Raw genomic sequence first — 19,720 nt, 5'->3', positions numbered from 1 at the left:
GCATTGAGTCAAACAGATCTTGGATGGCGTGTACAGGTACAGATGACCATGCAGCTTCAACACCATACCACATTTCATCAAAGGTAGCGACTGGCATATAGTGACTAGGCAGTTGCTCAGCCACTATTGACCAGACGTTTTCAGTTGGTGAGAGATCTGGAGACTGTGCTTGCCAGGTCAGTTGTAGAACATTTTTTGTATCCAGAAAGGCCCGTGCAGGACCTGCAACATGCGGTCGTGTATTATCCTGTTGAAATGGACGGTCTCGCAGGGATCGGATGAAGGGTAGAGCCACGGGTCGTAACACATCTGAAATGTTACGTCCACTGTTCAAAGTGCCGTGAATGCGAACAAGAGGTGACCGAGACGTGTAACCAATGGCACCCCATACCGTCACGCCGGGTGATACGCCAGTATGGCGATGACGAATACACGCTTCCAATGTGCGTTACCGTGACGTCGCCAAACACGGATGCGACCATTACGATGCTGTAAACAGAACCTGGATTCATCCGAAAAAATGACGTTTTGCCATTCGTGCACCCAGGTTCGTCGTTGAGTACACCATCGCTGGCGCTCCTGTCTGTGATGCAGCGTCAAGGGTAACCGCAGCCATGGTCTCGGAGCTGATACTCCGTGCTGCTGCAAACGTCGTTTACTATTCGTGCAGATGGTTGTTGTCTTGCAAACGTCCCCATCTGTTGACTCAGGGATCGAGACGTACCTGCACGATCCATTACAGCTATGCGGATAAGATGCCTGTCATCTCGACTGCTAGTGATACGAGGCCACTGGCATCCAGCACGGCGTTCCGTATTACCGTCTTGAACCCACCGATTCCATATTCTGCTAGCAGTCACTGGATCTCGACCAACGCGAGCAGCAATGTCGCGATACGATAAACCGCAATCACGATAGACTACAATACGACCTTTATCAAAGTCGGAAACGTGATGGTACGCATTTCTCCTCCTTACACGAGCCATCACAATAACGTTTCACCAGGCAACGCCGGTCAACTGCTGTTTGTGTATGAGAAATCGGTTGGAAACTTTCCTCATGTCATCACGTTGTAGGTGTCGCGACAGGCGCCAACCTTGTGTGAATGCTCTGAAAAGCTAATCATTTGCATATCACAGCATCTTCTTCCTGTCGGTTAAATTTCACGTCTGTAGCACGTCATCTTCGTGGTGTAGCAATTTTAATGGCCGGTACTGTAACTTCATCGTGGCACAGCATGTAAAAGAAATGGAACGCAATGACACATGCTTCCAACAGCTGAAGCCAGAAAAGTTAGCTATTGTATGTGTATGTACGAATAAAGTGTGAAATAGGTGACACTTGCTGTTGTAGACAGAGGACAGTACTCGAACAGTACGTTTTTAGCTAAGTCTGTGCAATGAGTGTATAGACATTTCTGAAAATATGTGGCAGCACTATGCGGTACAGCGTTTGGATCTAAAGTCAGAATCAGTCTTCCTTCGCGGTCCTCAGAAGACGCTCAGCGCCACGTACTTAACTAGGACCGCTGCACCATTCCTCAGGGTGCGCGTATGTGTACATACGAATAAAGTGTGAAATGGGTGACACTTGCTGTTAGATAACAGAACATTATGTTTTTAGCTAAGTCTGTACAATGAGTGTATAGACATTTCAGAAAATATGTGACAGCACTACGCGGTACAGCGTTCGGCTCTGATCGCAGAATCAGTCTTCCTTCGCGGCGCTCAGAAGACGCTCGGCGCCGCGTACTTAACTTGGACCGCTGCACCATTCCTCAGGGACCGCTCGGCGACCGGTCGCTAGCCCTCGCAATTAATAAGACCGTCGCGACGCGCAGCGGCGCGCAGCACAGAACAAACGGGACGCGGCAGCGCATACCTGCGGCCGCTTAGAGCCAGAAAGGTCAGCCCCTCGGCCGTGCCAGTATTTCTGTCGCGGGGCCGATTTGTCACGGCACAGTTCTCCGCGTATCGCAGATAGCGAGGAAGCCTCCGATGTTTTTAATCCGGCGCGCTGCCCGGAGCGCGCTCCATCATCTCGGCCCACGCGTCCGCCACTGAAAGGCGGGCGCACTTGATCACGCCTCTGTGAACGTGAGCGTCCGCCCGTTTGTGCGAGGGGCTTACGATGGAGACGTCCCCCTTACGAAAAGGAGATTATCTCGTCGGTGCTGGCTCTATCTGCCGTGTATTCATCTGTCTGGAATACCGAACCTGGTCGGCGGCGATTACTTAGCGCTGCAGAGTGGTGGGTGACGTCACACGGGCGGGGCTGTCGGGTAAGGAGTGTTTCACAGTTATGGAAGAAAAGTTAGCAAGCACATTGCGGCGACGCAGCTTTATTTGCTTTACAAAGTTCCATTCACCTGGTGGCCGGCCGGAGTGGCCGAACGGTTCTAGGCGCTACAGTCTAGAACCGCGCGAGCGCGATGGTGGCAGGTTTGAATCCTGCCTCGGGCATGGATGTGTGTGATGTCCTTAAGTTAGTTAGGTTTAAGTAGTTCTATGTTCTAGGGGCCGGATGACCTCAGACGTTAAGTCCCATAGTGCTCAGAGCCATTTGAACCATTTTTCACCTGGTGGTGAATTTCTTCCTATGCTCGCACGCCTCCATCAAGATTTCTCTTTTCTCAGCCTGAAAAAGCCACAGAATAAACAGCTTGTAATGGTTCTTTATTTACGTGACCATTACGGCACTCCAACCCCAGTTCTCGATACCAGTAATATCGTACTACTTTTCTGCGAAGTAACAGATATATTTATTGTGAGAATATTCACATTTGGTTTTATTAATGTATAGGTACTCCGATGTATCGATATATTACACTGATATGGTTCTTGTGTGTATTCAATTCTGTAAGACTGTCATGTTGTTGTTGTTGTCGTCTTCAGTCCTGAGACTGGTTTGATGCAGCTCTCCATATTACTCTATCCTGTGCAATCTTCTTCATCTCCCAGTACCTACTGCAGCCTACATCCTTCTAAATCTGCTCAGTGCATTCATCTCTTGGTCTGCCTCTACGATTTTTACCCTCCACGCTGCCCTCCAATACTAAATTGGTGATCCCTTGATGCCTCAGAACATGTCCTACCAACCGATCCCTTCTTCTAGTCAAGTTGTGCCACAAACTCTTCTCCCCAATCCTACTCAATACCTCCTCATTAGTTATGTGATCTACTCATCTAATCTTCAGCATTCTTCTGTAGCACCACATTTCGAAAGCTTCTATTCTGTTCTTGTCCAAACTATTTATCGTCCATGTTTCACTTCCATACATGGCTACACTCCATACAAATACGACTTCCTGACACTTAAGTATATACTTGACGTTAACAAATTTGTCTTCTTCAGAAACGCTTTCCTTGCCATTGCCAGTCTACATTTTATGTCCTCTCTACTTCGACCATCATCAGTTATTTTGCTCCCCAAATAGCAAAATTTCTTTACTACTTTAAGTGTCTCATTTCCTAATCTAATTCTCTCAGCGTCACCCGACTTAATTCGAATACATTCCATTATACTCGTATTGCTTTTGTTTATGTTCATCTTATATGCCCCTTTCAAGACACTATCCACTCCGTTCAACTGCTCTTCCAAGTCCTTTGCTCTCTCTGACAGAATTACAATGTCATCGGCGAACCTCAAGTTCTTATTTCTTCTCCATGGATTTTAATACCTACTCCGAATTTTTCTTTTGTTTCCTTTACTGCTTGCTCAATATATAGATTGAATAACATCAGGGATAGGCTACAATCCTGTCTCACTCCCTTCCCAACCACTGCTCCCTTTCATGTCCCCAACTCTTATAACTGCCATCTGCTTTCTGTAAAAATTGTAAATAGCCTTTTGCTCCCTGTATTTTACCCCTGCCACCTTCAGAATTTGAAAGAGAGTATTCCACTCAACATTGTCAAAAGCTCTCTCTAAGTCTACAAATGCTAGAAACGTAGGTTTGCCTTTCCTTAATATAGCTTCTAAGATAAGTCGTAGGGTCAGTATTGCCTCACGTGTTCCTATATTTCTACGGAATCCAAACTGATCTTCCCCGAGGTCGGCTTCTACTAGTTTTTCCATTCGTCTGTAAAGAATTCGCGTTAGTATTTTTCAGCCGTGGCTTATTAAACTGATTGTTCGGTAATTTTCACATCTGTCAACACTAGCTTTCTTTGGGATTTTAATTATTATATTCTTCTTTAAGTCTGAGGGTATTTCAAGAAGAATATAATAATTCCAATCCCTAAGAAAGCAGGTGTTGACAGATGTGAAAATTACCGAACAATCAGTTTAATAAGCCACAGCTGAAAAATACTAACGCGAATTCTTTACAGACGAATGGAAAAACTAGAAGAAGAGACTGTCATAATCTTTGATTTACTTGTAACCGTTTTGTCACGAATGCGCACAGAGCAGTCTTTGTTTCACTTTGCAGAAGTTAAGTTGTTATTTCGCTTTGTAAAAGAACAGTGAAGTCTTGTGTTTGGTTAAAGTGGAAATTAAATATATGAAGATTGATACAAAACTGTTTTCTTGATGATGTGACAATTAAGAAGAAGTATATATCTGAATTTACAAGAAGTTTAATAATATGTGGAACGTGAACACCAAGTCCAAAATTATTTCTACCATACCATTGTTCTGATCTGGGATTGTTTGAATAGTAAGAATTTCCTGAAAAACGCATTTGTGAGGTCTCTAAATATTGCTAAAATACAGATCTGGACCTTCTAGCAGTGAAAGTGGAATAACCCTAGAATCAACAAGATGAGACATAACAACTTCGACTTCATTATTTCCATTCTGACGATACCATCCACTGTCAATAACTTTGTTGTTGCCCGATAAAGCGAACATATGCTGCGTGAGCAACATTATTAATCTGATTTCTAACCTACTTTGGAAGTGGTGGTATTGTTAGAAGCTGTACCAAAAGTACTCTCAAGTCACACTAAAATTGTCGTGGTAGTGGAAGGAAATACGAGGTGTGGCTAGAAAAAAACCGGACTGATGCTGGAAAAAACATTTATTTACAATTATTTACAATTTCATGTTATCTCCTTCAATGTACTCTGCTCCTCGGTCTCTACACCGCTCCATACGAATTTTCCACTGTTCATAGCAATGCTGCAGATCATTTTCGGTAAGTCCATACATTACTTCCGTCGCTTTTTCTTTTACTGCTTCAACAGTCTCAAATCTAGTTCCTTTCAATGCTGACTTGACTTTAGGGAAAAGAAAAAAGTCACAGGGGGCCAAATCAGGTGAGTAGGGTGGATGATCTAAGATGGGAATGTTGTGTTTTGCCAAAAACGTCTTCACTGACAACGCACTGTGTGCTGGGGCATTGTCTTGGTGAAGGATCCATGACTTTTTTCTCCACAAATCGTTCCGTTTTCTCCGTACTCGCTCACGTAGGGTAGCCAGGACGCTAATGTAGTAATGCTGATTCACTGTTTGTCCCTCTGGTACCCAATCAATGTGCACAATCCCTTTGATGTAAAAAAAAACAATGATCATTACCTTGAATTTCGATTTTGACATTCGTGCTTTTTTTTGTCGTGGAGAACCAGGAGTTTTCCAATGCATCGATTGGCGTTTAGTTTCGGGATCGTAAGTAAAAAACCACGATTCATCGCAAGTAATAACATTTTGTAAGAAGGTGGGATCACTTTCAATGTTTTCCAGGATGTCAGAACAAATCATTCTTCGGCGTTCCTTCTGTTCAATTGTGAGACACTTTGGAACCATTTTTGAACACACTTTGTTCATGTTGAAACTTTCATGAAGAATCTGCCTAACACTTTCCTTGTCAACTCCTGTTAACTCAGACACTGCTCTGATTGTTAAACGGCGATCTTGTCGAACAAGTTTACCGATTTTTTCAATGTTTGCATCAGTTTTTACTGACAATGGTCTGCCAGTGCGAGTGTCATCACTGGTGTCTTCGCGGCCATCTTTAAATCGTTTAAACCACTCAAACACTTGTGTTCGCGATAAACAATCATCGCCGTACACTTGTTGTAACATTACAAACGTTTCACTTGCAGATTTTCCTAGTTTGAAACAAAATTTGATGTTAACACGCTGTTCTTTCTGTACACTCAACACTTTCCGACGCACAGACAAAACGTCAACTACTTAAAACAGACGCCACGGGCAGACTGAGTGCAGGAGGCAGATGAAACTCGAGCAGTAGGCAGAGCGAGAGTCACGTGACAGGCCACGCGACTTTCAGCCTTATTGCATTCGTTTTATTGTTTCACCAGTACTAGTCCGGTTTTTTTATAGCCACACCTCGTAGTTAAATGAAAGTATTTGTGTTGGTAATATTTCACTCCATTACGATATGCTTGGATACACCAGTTACTGCAAAGCCTTACTCTAAACTGTACACAGTTTGAAAAGTACACACGCAGACCTCGTTCACACGCTATCCAGTTTATAGTAATTCTTTACCGAAAGTTTACATACGGGTTGTTTCTTTTAGAATTGCTCGCTCAAACATTGCTAGAATTACATTAAATGTATTACATTAGCTGTAGAATGGAATGAGGACAACAAAAATTTCTACTAGACCGTAAATCGAACCCTGATTTCCTATTTATCGCGATCGGTCGCCTTACCATTTGGCTATCCGTGCACGCTTCACGGCCGCACCCAAACTTCCATATGTCGCCAACCATGCGTCTACGACCTGAACTTGTACATCCATTGTGTGTAGTATTCCCGTAGAGGCCAGACGTTGTACTCGAAAGTCGCTTCCGCGGTATCGGCAGATGAATACGATATTGCAGTGCCTTTCTTTGATTACGATGTAAAGTTCCTTTGGACATAATTGCATATCCAAAGGAACTTTGCATCGTAATCAGAGTAACAGAGGCACTGCAATATCGTTGGTAGCATTAGTCTCACGGAACAAAATGTTCAGGTTCGCGAATAAGCTACACGCCACGCGGTAACTAATGATTTAAATGTCACCAGATTTTCCGAGTATCACGCTGTGCCTTAACCCGAACTATCATCCACTCTTTACGGCACTTCTCAACCATTTTAGTACAGAGGTATAACAGTATTAATAATGTTGAGCGGAGTCCACATCAATCCGCGTGAGATCCAGGCCCTGATTCTCCTCTTCTCTTCCAGTCCCCAAAAGACGGTAATTTCTGTTTGGCAGAGAAACAATCATAAAGCAGTATCGAACCTGCTCAATCCCCTAGTGTACGTACAGAACCAAACAAAATTCGTCACAGACTCAGAACAGTAAATCACCAAAATAAATTCGGAAAACCGACAAATACCAAATTAATTCTCTTTTAACAATGCTATTTTACCGAAATCATAGTCTCATTTCCGCAATACCATATAGAGAGGGAATAGTTTATAATAAATTCCCTTCTACGAATGACACTCACACGTCATACTCGACCACTCCTCAGTAACCAGTTACTTCAACGTATAGGATAAAAACTAGTTCACATTCGCACCTTCATTCACTTTCATAAGTAAACACAATAACAACAGTAGTTGATAAACAATTAGAAAAAAAAATTATGCCCGTAGCTTGTGGCCGTGTGGTGGCGTTCTCGCTTCCCACGACCGGGTTCCCGGGTTCGATTCCCGGCGGGGTCAGGGATTTTCTCTGCCTCGTGATGGCTGGGTGTTGTGTGATGTCCTTAGGTTAGTTAGGTTTAAGTAGTTCTAAGTTCTCGGGGACTGATGACCATAGATGTTAAGTCCCATAGTGCTGAGAGCCATTTGAACCATTTTTTAGAAAATTAAAGAGACAAAATCGGAAGCAAAATTAAGATTATTTTTACTGCACTTCCAACAGCGTCCGTCAGTTAGTGGCCACTGTCGTATGGCATAGAAACTACATTGACTCACGCCATCTGCACAAACTGTCTTGCGCGTGACTCACACTGCATGCCTGTTCACACACCTCCAAACTCAATAGGGACGATGTAGAGGTGCTATGCAGTCTTTCTTTCGCTTGTGCCTTTTCCCTGCAATGACGCAGGGTCGGCATGGGTAATCGGATTTGGCAAGGTTAATTTAAGGGGTGGCCGGATACCCTTCCTGCCGCTACCCCATACCCCCCGGGACGGAATTAGTGTACCCCAAATGTCTGTGTCTAGTGTAATCCATGGAAGAGTGCGAATGTGTTCAGATGTCTGCGAGCCGTATAACGGAGGCGGGACCTGGGGACCAGCCCAGTATTCACATAGTGGGATGTGGAAAAACGTCTAAAAACCCCATCCAGGCTGGCCGGCACATCGGCCTCCGTCGTTAAGCAGCCGGGCGGATCCGATCCGGGGCCGGCACGCCTACCCGAGTCCAGGAAGCAGCGCATTAGCGTTCTCGGCTAACCTGCAGGGTTAGAGGCGCTACTCAGTCTCGCCACGCAATCTATACCAAAAATGCAGAAAGGCTTCTCCTCTGTCGGTCTGGTTCTACACACCAAAATTCAAGCCCGGAAAAATGCACTGACTTAGCAAATGTCATGGAAGAGTGGGGCACAGATGGAGCAGGTGTGTTGTAAGCGCACCACACTCCCCTTGTATTAGCTCCAGTTCTGTAGGATACCTCGTGAAAAATCCTTGTGCAAGTTACTTGTGTAACATGCAACATAGTCGTGCGTTGACGCCGTGCAAATGGGGTATGATGGTCGGGGAATTTCGATTTCGACAGTGGTGCAGAATTCGGCGTCCCATATTCTGCCGCGTCCAGAGTCTATGGTGAATGGTTGAATGAGGACGCGAAAGTCCACAACAGACGAACTACCGGCCGTCCGATAACCATCGATCATCGTGACCGGCAACATCTGAGACGGATTGTGAATGGTGACAGAAGGGCGACAGTGCAACAAACCACGGATCCAATTAACACGGGACATGCTAGACATGTATCCCAATGGGTAATTCGTAGGATAATGGGTTCCATTGCATACAGATGACACTGCCACACACAAGTGCCACTGTCAACCCAACGCCATCGTGCACAATGGCTTGCATTTGTTGCCAGTCACCAGGCATGGACACCAGAACAATAGTGTAACGTGATACAGTCGAACGAATTACGATTTCAACTGCACCATGCCGACGGGAGGCACAGTGTGTGGAGCAGACCACACGATTCGATGGATTCCTGCCGAGAACGTGTGGTCCAAGGCGGAGTGTCTCTATTACGGTCTTGGGAGCATTTTCCTGGTATGCTTGTTCTAGAAGGGACTATGAATGGTCCGCGGTATATTGAGATGCTCGGGGAACATCTCCAACCGTTTTTGACCTTCTAGTATCCTGAATGTAATGCGGTGCTTCAAGATGATAAAGCACCCTCACATCACTCCGACGTCGCCCATGAATGGTTCCATTGACATACGGGGATGTCCAAAGACTGAGATGGCCACCTCATACCCCAGATCTGAGTCCCACAGAGCATATTTGGGATGTCATGGAATGCAGGCTCCGTGCCATGGATCCTGCACAACCAACCGGATCAAAACTGGCTGCCGCTCTGCCAACGATCTGGTGTCAGCTGTTTCCAGAGGAGTACCAGGGAGTTGGAGACTCACTTCCATGGCGTCTACTGCAGTATGCTTCGCCAGAGGAGGCCCCATGTGATATTAGGTGCCTATTCGATGACATATACATCTGCATGGATACTCCGCGAATCGCACTTAATTACCTGGCAGAAGGTTCATCGAACCACCTTCACAACAATTCACTATTATTCCAATCCCGAACAGCGCACCGAGACAACGAAAAACTATATCTTTCTGTGCGCGCTCTCATTTCCCTTATTTTATTATTCTGATCGTTTCTACCTATGTACGGAGGCGCCAACAAAATATTTTCACATTCAGAGGAGAAAGTTGGTGATTGAAATTTCCTGAGAATATCCCTCCACAACGAAAAACGCCTTTATCTTAATGATGTCCACACGAAATTCTGTATCACGTCAGTGACACTCTCTCCCCTATTTCGCGATAATACAAAACGTGCTGCTCTACTTTTAACTTTGTCAATATACTCCGTTAATCCTATCTGGTAAGAATCCCAGACCATGTAACAGTACTCCGAAAGAGGACGGACAAGCATAGTATTGTTAGTCTCTTTAGTAGATATGTTCCATTTTCTAAGTGTTCTGACAATAAAACACAGTCTTTTGATTTGCCTTCCCTACAACATATTCTGTGTGTTTTTTTTGCAATCTACGTTGCTGGTAACTGTAATTCCTAGCTATGTAAATAAATTTACGGCGTTTAGATTTGACTGATTTATCGTGTAACCGAAGTTTAACAGATTCCTTTTAGCACTCATGTGGATGACCTCACACTTTTGATTATATTAGCACCATACATATATCTTTTCTAAATCGTTTTGCAATTTCTTTTGTCTTCTGATGACGTTACTAGACGATAAGCGACAGCATCCTCAGCAAACAATCTAAGACGGCTGCTCAGATTGTCTCCTAAATCGTTTGTACAGATAAGGAACAGTAGAGGACCTATAACATTATCTTGAACGCTGCCAGAAATCACTTCTGTTTCACTCGATGAATTTTGGTCAGCTACAACAAGCTGTGACCTCTCTGACAGGAAGTCAAGAATCCAGTCGCATAACTGAGACGATATTCCATAAGCACGCAAGCTGACTACAATCCGTTTTTGAATTACAGTGTCAAAAGCCAGTTTGAAATTCCTTATCAATAGCACTCAACACTTCGCGTGCTTAAAGAACTAGTAGCTTTCACAGGAACGATGGTTTCGCAATCCGTGTTGACTCTGTGTCAATAGACCGTTGTAGGTAGAAACGAAAGGGGATGAATGGAGGACAATGGAACAAGCAAATAATACCGACTGTTTCAAAATGAGTATCAGGATATTCTAGCTTTGTAGCATTTATTACATTCAACTCACAAATACAAATAACACAAGGGGCGTTCTACACTCCTGGAAATGGAAAAAAGAACACATTGACACCGGTGTGTCAGACCCACCATACTTGCTCCGGACACTGCGAGAGGGCTGTACAAGCAATGATCACACGCACGGCACAGCGGACACACCAGGAACCGCGGTGTTGGCGCTAGCTGCGCAGCATTTGTGCACCGCCGCCGTCAGTGTCAGCCAGTTTGCCGTGGCATACGGAGCTCCATCGCAGTCTTTAACACTGGTAGCATGCCGCGACAGCGTGGACGTGAACCGTATGTGCATTTGACGGACTTTGAGCGAGGGCGTATAGTGGGCATGCGGGAGACCGGGTGGACGTACCGCCGAATTGCTCACCACGTGGGGCGTGAGGTCTCCACAGTACATCGATGTTGTCGCCAGTGGTCGGCGGAAGGTGCACGTGCCCGTCGACCTGGGACCGGACCGCAGCGACGCACGGATGCACGCCAAGACCGTAGGATCCTACGCAGTGCCGTAGGGGACCGCACCGCCACTTCCCAGCAAATTAGGGACACTGTTGCTCCTGGGGTATCGGCGAGGACCATTCGCAACCGTCTCCATGAAGCTGGGCTATGGTCCCGCACACCGTTAGGCCGTCTTCCGCTCACGCGCCAACATCGTGCAGCCCGCCTCCAGTGGTGTCGCGACAGGCGTGAATGGAGGGACGAATGGAGACGTGTCGTCTTCAGCGATGAGAGTCGCTTCTGCCTTGGTGCCAATGATGGTCGTATGCGTGTTTGGCGCCGTGCAGGTGAGCGCCACAATCAGGACTGCATACGACCGAGGCACACAGGGCCAACACCCGGCATCATGGTGTGGGGAGCGATCTCCTACACTGGCCGTACACCACTGGTGATCGTCGAGGGGACACTGAATAGTGCACGGTACATCCAAACCGTCATCGAACCCATCGTTCTACCATTCCTAGACCGGCAAGGGAACTTGCTGTTCCAACAGGACAATGCACATCCGCATGTTTCCCGTGCCACCCAACGTGCTCTAGAAGGTGTAAGTCAACTACCCTGGCCAGCAAGATCTCCGGATCTGTCCCCCATTGAGCATGTTTGGGACTGGATGAAGCGTCGTCTCACGCGGCCTGCACGTCCAGCACGAACGCTGGTCCAACTGAGGCGCCAGGTGGAAATGGCATGGCAAGCCGTTCCACAGGACTACATCCAGCATGTCTACGATCGTCTCCATGGGAGAATAGCAGCCTGCATTGCTGCGAAAGGTGGATATACACTGTACTAGTGCCGACATTGTGCATGCTCTGTTGCCTGTGTCTATGTGCCTGTGGTTCTGTCAGTGTGATCATGTGATGTATCTGATCCCAGGAATGTGTCAATAAAGTTTCCCCTTCCTGGGGCAATGAATTCACGGTGTTCTTATTTCAATTTTTTCTGACTGCAGACCCATTTTATTCAGGACTGTGGACTCGGACTCGCTGCGATTACATTGTGCTGCAGAGTAATGGATACCGTCAGACGGGTGGGGCTGTCAGACAAGGAGTGTTTCACCGTTATGGAAGAATAATTACCTTACAAGGGTTACCATATAATGCATACTAAGAAAACTGAAAGGCCTTTATTTTATTGGACGGATTCTAAGCACGAAAAGTCAGGCCCTTTCAAAGGGACGAAACTGGTTAGGGCTATGATCATAATACGAAGCAAATCCATGGAACAAATTAGTCGTATCAGTTACATGGGAAATATTATAAGCTACCAGAATGAACTCGACACTGACAACAAACTGCAGGAATATCAAATGATACGGGAAACAATCAATACTACATTGACAAATAAAATGAGAAAAAAACACAAAAATGAAATTTTATAACGTAATCGCCGCTCCACAATGTTATTTGTAAGCGGAGCTTGGACAACTACTAAAATGCAATAAAGCAGAATCCTAGCAGCAGAAATGAAACTGCTAAGAGGAGTGAAGGGCTGCCCAAGATTAGACAGACTGGGGAACGAAAACGTAAGTCAGTACTTGGGATACACACTATGTGATCAAAAGTGTGCGGACACCTGGCTGAAAATGACTTACAATTTAATGGCGCCCTCCATCGGTAATGCTGGAATTCAAAGTGGTGTTGGCCCACCCTTAGCCTTGATGACAGCTTCCACTCTCGCAGGCATACGTTCAATCAGGTGCTGGAAGGTTTCTGGAGGAATGGCAGCCCATTCTTCACGGAGTGCTGCACTGAGGAGAGGTATCGATATCCGTCGGTGAGGCCTGGCAAGAAGTCGGTGTTATAAAACATCCCAAAGGTGCTCTATAGGATTCAAGTCGGGACTCTGTGCAGGCCACTCCATTACAGGGATGTCACTGTAGGGTAACTACTCCGCCACAGGTTGTGCATTATGAACAGGTACTCGATCGTGTTGAAAGATGCAATCGGCATACCTGAATTACTCTCGAACAGTGGGAAGCAAGAATGAGCTTAAAACATCATTGTAGGCATGTGCTATGATAGTGCTACACCATAACAAAACCGCCTCCGAATTTTACTGTTGGCACTAGACACGCTGGCAAACGACGTTTTATTTATTTTTTATTTATTTATTGTTCCGTGGGACCACATTTAGGAGAAGTCTCCATGGTCATGGAACGAGTCAATACATGAAATTATAACACGATTGTAGAAACAGATAAAATGAAATATAAGAAACATATTCAGGCGACAAGTCGTTAGTTAAAATAAAGAAAATCAAGAATGTAACACTGGAATTTGCTTAATTTTTTATCTCTTCCAGGAGCTCCTCGACAGAATAGAAGGAGTGAGCCATGAGGAAGCTCTTCAGTTTAGACTTAAAAGTGTTTGGGCTACTGCTAAGATTTTTGAGTTCTTGTGGTAGCTTATTGAAAATGGATGCAGCAGAATACTGCACTCCTTTCTGCACAAGTGTCAAGGAAGTGCATTCCAAATGCAGATTTGATTTCTGCCTAGTATTAACTGAGTGAAAGCTGCTAACTCTTGGGAATAAGCTAATATTGCTAACAACAAACGACATTAAAGAAAATAGATACTGTGAGGGCAATGTCATAATTCCCAGACTATTGAATAGGGGTCGACAAGAGGTTTTCGAACTTACACAACATATAGTTCGAACAACCCGTTTTTGAGCCAAAAATACCCTTTTTGAATCAGAAGAATTACCCCAAAAAATAATACCATATGACATAAGCGTATGAAAATATGCGAAGTATACTACTTTTCGTATTGAAATGTCACTTATTTCAGATACTGTTCTAATGGTAAATAAAGCGGCATTTAGTTTCTGAACAAGATCCTGAACATGGCCTTTCCACAACAGCTTACTATCTATCCGTACGGTTCAAATGGCTCTGAGCACTATGGGACTTAACATCTATGGTCATCAGTCCCCTAGAACTTAGAACTACTTAAACCTAACTAACCTAAGGACATCACACAACACCCAGCCATCACGAGGCAGAGAAAATCCCTGACCCCCCCAGGAATCGAACCCGGGAACCCGGGTCTATCCGTACGCCTAGGAACTTGAACTGTTCCGTCTCGCTTATAACATGCCCATTCTGTCTGATTAAAAATTAAAATGTCAGTTCTTGTTGAATTGTGGATTAGAAACTGTAAAAACTGAGTCTTACTGTGATTTAGCATCAAATTATTTTCCACAAGCCACGAACTTATATCATGAACTACATTATTTGATAATGTTTCAATATTACACACAAGATCCTTCACTACCAAGGTGGTGTCATCAGCAAACAGAAATATTTTTGAATCACCTGTAATACTAGAAGGCATATCATTTAAATAAGGAACAGCAGTGGCCCCAGCACCGACCCTTGGGGAACGCCCCATTTAACAGTGCCCCATTGGGACTGAACATCATTACCACTCTCAATATTGCGGAGGATTACCTTCTGCTTTCTGTTCTTAAAGTAGGAGGCGAACCAATTGTAACGGGAATTCGCCATACCCATACCCTGCCATCGGATCGCCACATTGTGTACCGTGATTCGTCACTCCACATAACGTTTTTTCACTGTTCAGTAGCCCAGTGTTTACGCTCCTTACACCAAGCGAGGCGTTGATTGGCATTTACCGGCGTGAAGTGTGGCTTATGAACAGCCGCTCGACCATGAAATCCAAGTTCTCTCACCTCCCGCCTAACTGTCGTAGTACATGCAGTGGATCGTGTTGCAGTTTGGAACTCCTCTGTGATGGTCTGGGTAGATGTCGTCTTATTACACATTACGACCTCTTCAACTCTCGGAGGTCCCAGTTAACAGACGAGGTCAGCCTCTACGCTTTTGTGCTGTACGTGTCCCTTCACGTTTCTGCTTCACTATCACGTCCGAAACAGTTGACCTAGGGATGTTTAGGAGTGTGGAATGCGTACAGACGTATGACACTCGTGACATCCAATGACCTCACCACGTTCGATGTCTGTGAGTTCCGCGGAGCATCCCATTCTGCTCTATCACAATGTCTGATGACTACTGAGGTGGTATATATGGAGTACCTGGCAGTAGGTGGCAGCACAATGCACCTAATATGAAAAACGTATGTTTTGTGGGTGTCCGGATAATTTTGATCACGTAGTGTATGCTATAAAAGAAGATAATCAACAAAGCTAGCTATAACACGTACTAAGAATGCCAAATTCTAGACTACCAAAACGAGCCTTAAATTTGAGATCTTTAGGTACAAGATCCGTAGGAAGACCAAGAGAAATATGTTTGTATACTATGCTCCACAGATGGTGTTGTCTCTAGACTTCCACCGACCGCTACGTTGACCGCGTGCCGGGAAAACCCGTGCGTTGGGCAGCACAACTATTGCTCGTTTCTCATGATTGCTTTTCGCGTCCAGTACAAAATTAAAGATTATCCCAAAATTAATAAAAATCGAACCATATCTGTCATTGAAGAGCCAGTAGGTTCATCTGAAGAGGAAAAGATGGACGATTACGCATGTGAAGACGCGCCTTCGATATCCGCATTAGTTTATATTTTAAGTTAAATGTCATTAATAATTACTGAACAATTGTGTCTAACGATACATCATCGTGTGAGACCCAACTCGCTTTATTTGTTCATGAGACCCAGAAAATATTAGATACAGGTTCCCAGTTAGATGCTATTTTCCTTGACTTCCGGAAGGCGTTCGAATCAGCTCCGCACTGTCGCCTGATAAACAAAGTAAGAGCCTACGGAATATCAGACCGGCTGTGTGGCTGGATTGAAGAGTTTTTAACAAACAGAACACATACTAAAATGTAGAACACATCAAGTTGTTCTCAATGGAGAGACGTCTACAGACGTTAAAGTAACCTCTGGTGTGCCACAGGGGAGTGTTATGGGACCATTGCTTTTCACAGTATATATAAATGACGTAGTGTAATGTGTCGGAAGTTCCATGCGGCTTTTCGCGGATGATGCTCTAGTATACAGAGAAGTTGCAGCATTAGAAAATTGTAGCGAAATGCAGGAACATCTGCAGCGGATAGGCACTTGGTACAGGGAGTGGCAACTGACCCTTAACATAGACAAATGTAATGTATTGCGAATACATAGAAAGAAGGATCCTTTATTGTATGATTATATGACAGCGGAACAAACACTGGTAGCAGTTACTTCTGTAAAATATCTGGGAGTATGCGTGCGGAACGATTTGAAGTGGAATGATCATAAAAAATTAATTGTTGGTAAGGCGGGTGCCAGGTTGAGACTCACTGGGAGAGTGCTTAGAAAATGTAGTCCATCAACAAAGGAGGTGGCTTACAAAACACTCGTTCGACCTATACTTGAGTATTGCTCATCAGTGTGGGATCCGTACCAGGTCGGGTTGACAGAGGAAATAGAGAAGATCCAAAGAAGAGCGGCGCGTTTCGTCACAGGGTTATCTGGTAAACGTGCTAGCGTTACGGAGATGTTTAGCAAACTCAAGTGGCAGACTCTGCAAGAGAGGCGCTCTGCATCGCGGTGTAGCTTGCTGTCCAGGATTCGAGAGGGTGCGTTTCTGGATGAGGTATCGAATATATTGATTCCCCCTACTTATACCTCCCGAGGAGATTACGAATGTAAAATTAGAGAGATTCGAGCGCACACGGAGGCTTTCCGGCAGTCGTTCTTCCCGCGAACCATACGCGACTGGAACAGAAAATGGAGGTAATGACAGTGGCACGTAAAGTGCCCTCCGCCACACACCGTTGGGTGGCTTGCGGAGTATAAATGTCGATGTAGATGTAGATCATGTAGAACTGTATCGAATTGTGGTAGTAGAGTTACTGAAGTTATTCGCATATTTAAATGAGAGGGATAAAAGTGGATTTCACACAGTTAAAAACACATTTCCTTACTAAATAAATAGAGAAACCTTAAAAGTAGCGGCAGTACTGTAAACTGTAGATTAATAGGAAATTATTTAATATTTAACGTAAATTGTTAGTTATATTTACACTTATAAATCCGAAAACGGAGGAAAACCATAAAAAAGTTTTCTCCTATTAAACTGTGACAGATAAAAGAAAACTGATAACAGCATAATACTTCTCGGAAAATATCCGTGTGATTTGATGTATCATTTGTACATAAAAAATTAAATTTAAGAATTTCAGCAGTTTTCGTGTTCAGTGGTTTAACTGACTTCAGCGCTGCCTGACCGAGTTTTCCTGGGTGAACAGCGGTATTTTGGAGCGGAGACTATATTTGGACGCCGTTGGAGGTGGTGAGGCTGTGTAAGTGTGTGCTTCCAGAACGCTTTATCTGATGAGCAGTGAAATAGCAGCTAGTTCGCATGTGTGAATTACTCCGAGTTCAGAATGTCGCACACAGAAATTTTTCGGCATCTGGTGGATTTGTTATTTTTGGAGTTGCGTGGGATATAAGCCGCACTTAGAAGGTTTCAGTGTGCAGTCATTGTGGAATTTACAGTTTGAGACACTGTGGAATTTTAACGGTTTTTTGAAGATAGCTCATGCAACTTATTTTGTTTTATTCGACCGCCTCCAAATCTTAAGAAACTTGGTCAAGCACCAGAATTAATTTATTGTGAACTGTGACTATCGATTTTTCTGTGTTCTGAAAGGAAACAAACTAGAATTTGTGATACATTAAACAATACGCAAGTCCGTACGTGATTTTTGCTTAGGAAATCCTGGTTCAAATGACTCTGAGTACTATGGGACTTAACATCTGAGTTCATCAGTCCCCTACAACTTAGAACTACTTAAACCTAACTAACCTAAGGACATCACACACAACTATTCCCGAGGCAGGATTCGAACCTACTACCGTAGCAGTCGAGCAGTTCCGGACTGAAGGGCCTAGAACCGCTCGGCCACCGCGGCCGGCTAGCAAATCCTGCTTGCATGTATGTTACATGCTTTTGTGGAACATTGGGTAAATTCAAGGAGTAGGTGCCCCATAGACGAAACGTAGCCAAAGTTGTAAGTCCAAGCACATTTGACGGAGTCCATTGAAGCGTTTGTGCTGTGTAATCTTTTCGTAGAGTGGCACATGGGAGCTCCGAGCTGGTATAGAATTTCTGAACAATTTACAAATTTGATTTTCCCGTACCGTCGCAAAGACCATGATACTGACGAGTCACGAACGAGAAACTTGTCGAAAATTGAATAGTAAGGGGTGTAGCAATCAGTCGTAAATTATATTTGCTACATTATCTAGATTTTGGTCACTGTGTGGCCGTCTTAAGAGCATCACTAAAGATGGCCACACACCGAAATCTAGATAATGTAGCAAATATAATTTACGACTGATTGTTGCAAGCTTTACTACTTCAAAATAATACAGTCACTGGGTCGAACTGTTTCGCTATGTAATCAAACCTCACTTGTCGGAGATGCTATACATTCCTGCCCAGTGACCTTAAAGTGAGCTGGTGCACCATTGCGCATGTACAACATACGCATCATTTGACCGTAAGGTTGGTTGGTTGGTTTGGGGAAGGAGACCAGACAGCGTGGTCATCGGTCTCATCGGATTAGGGAAGGACTGGGAAGGAAGGCGGCCGTGCTCTTTCAGAGGAACCATCCCGGCATTTGCCTGGAGTGATTTAGAGAAATCACGGGAAACCTAAATCAGGATGGCCGGACGCGGGATTGAACCGTCGTCCTCCCGAATGCGAGTCCAGTGTCTAACCACTGCGCCACCCCGCTCGGTATTTGACCGTAAGGAACGGCCTCCAAATATATTCGATATTGCAGTGCCTGCGTTATTCCGAATTACAATGCAATGTTCTTTCGGACATGCATGTATGTCGTATTTATCCGCCGACACCGGGCATGTGACTTTCAAGTAAAATGCCGACAGAAACAAACAACAAACACGTGGCATAAGAATTGGTACAGCATTGCTGAGACAACAGGTCCCTCTTGAAGTGTGTCGTGGCTTAAGGTTTGTGTGTACGTACAATGTATGAGACTTACCTCCATCTCGTCCACACGGACATCCTTTGTATTGCAGACTGACACCAAACCTAGTCTGGAAATATTTTTAAAAAGTGACGCAACAATGAAGTACAATGCCTCATTTACTATATGAGAGTAAAGATTTGTCAGCCGTTTCTATGAAATAACAAAAGCGGAAGCAAATTATGCTAACAAAAATGGCTCTGAGCACTATGGGAGTCAACTGCTGTGGTCATCAGTCCCCTAGAACTTAGAACTACTTAAAGCCAACTAACCCAAGGACATCACACACATCCATGGCCGAGGCAGGATTCGAACCTGCGACCGTAGCAGTCGCACGGTT

Source organism: Schistocerca serialis, chromosome 12 (assembly GCF_023864345.2).
Source record: "Schistocerca serialis cubense isolate TAMUIC-IGC-003099 chromosome 12, iqSchSeri2.2, whole genome shotgun sequence".
Lineage (NCBI taxonomy): Eukaryota > Metazoa > Arthropoda > Insecta > Orthoptera > Acrididae > Schistocerca > Schistocerca serialis.
The sequence above is the reverse complement of the archived record's forward strand: the minus strand, read 5'-3'. Positions refer to the sequence as shown.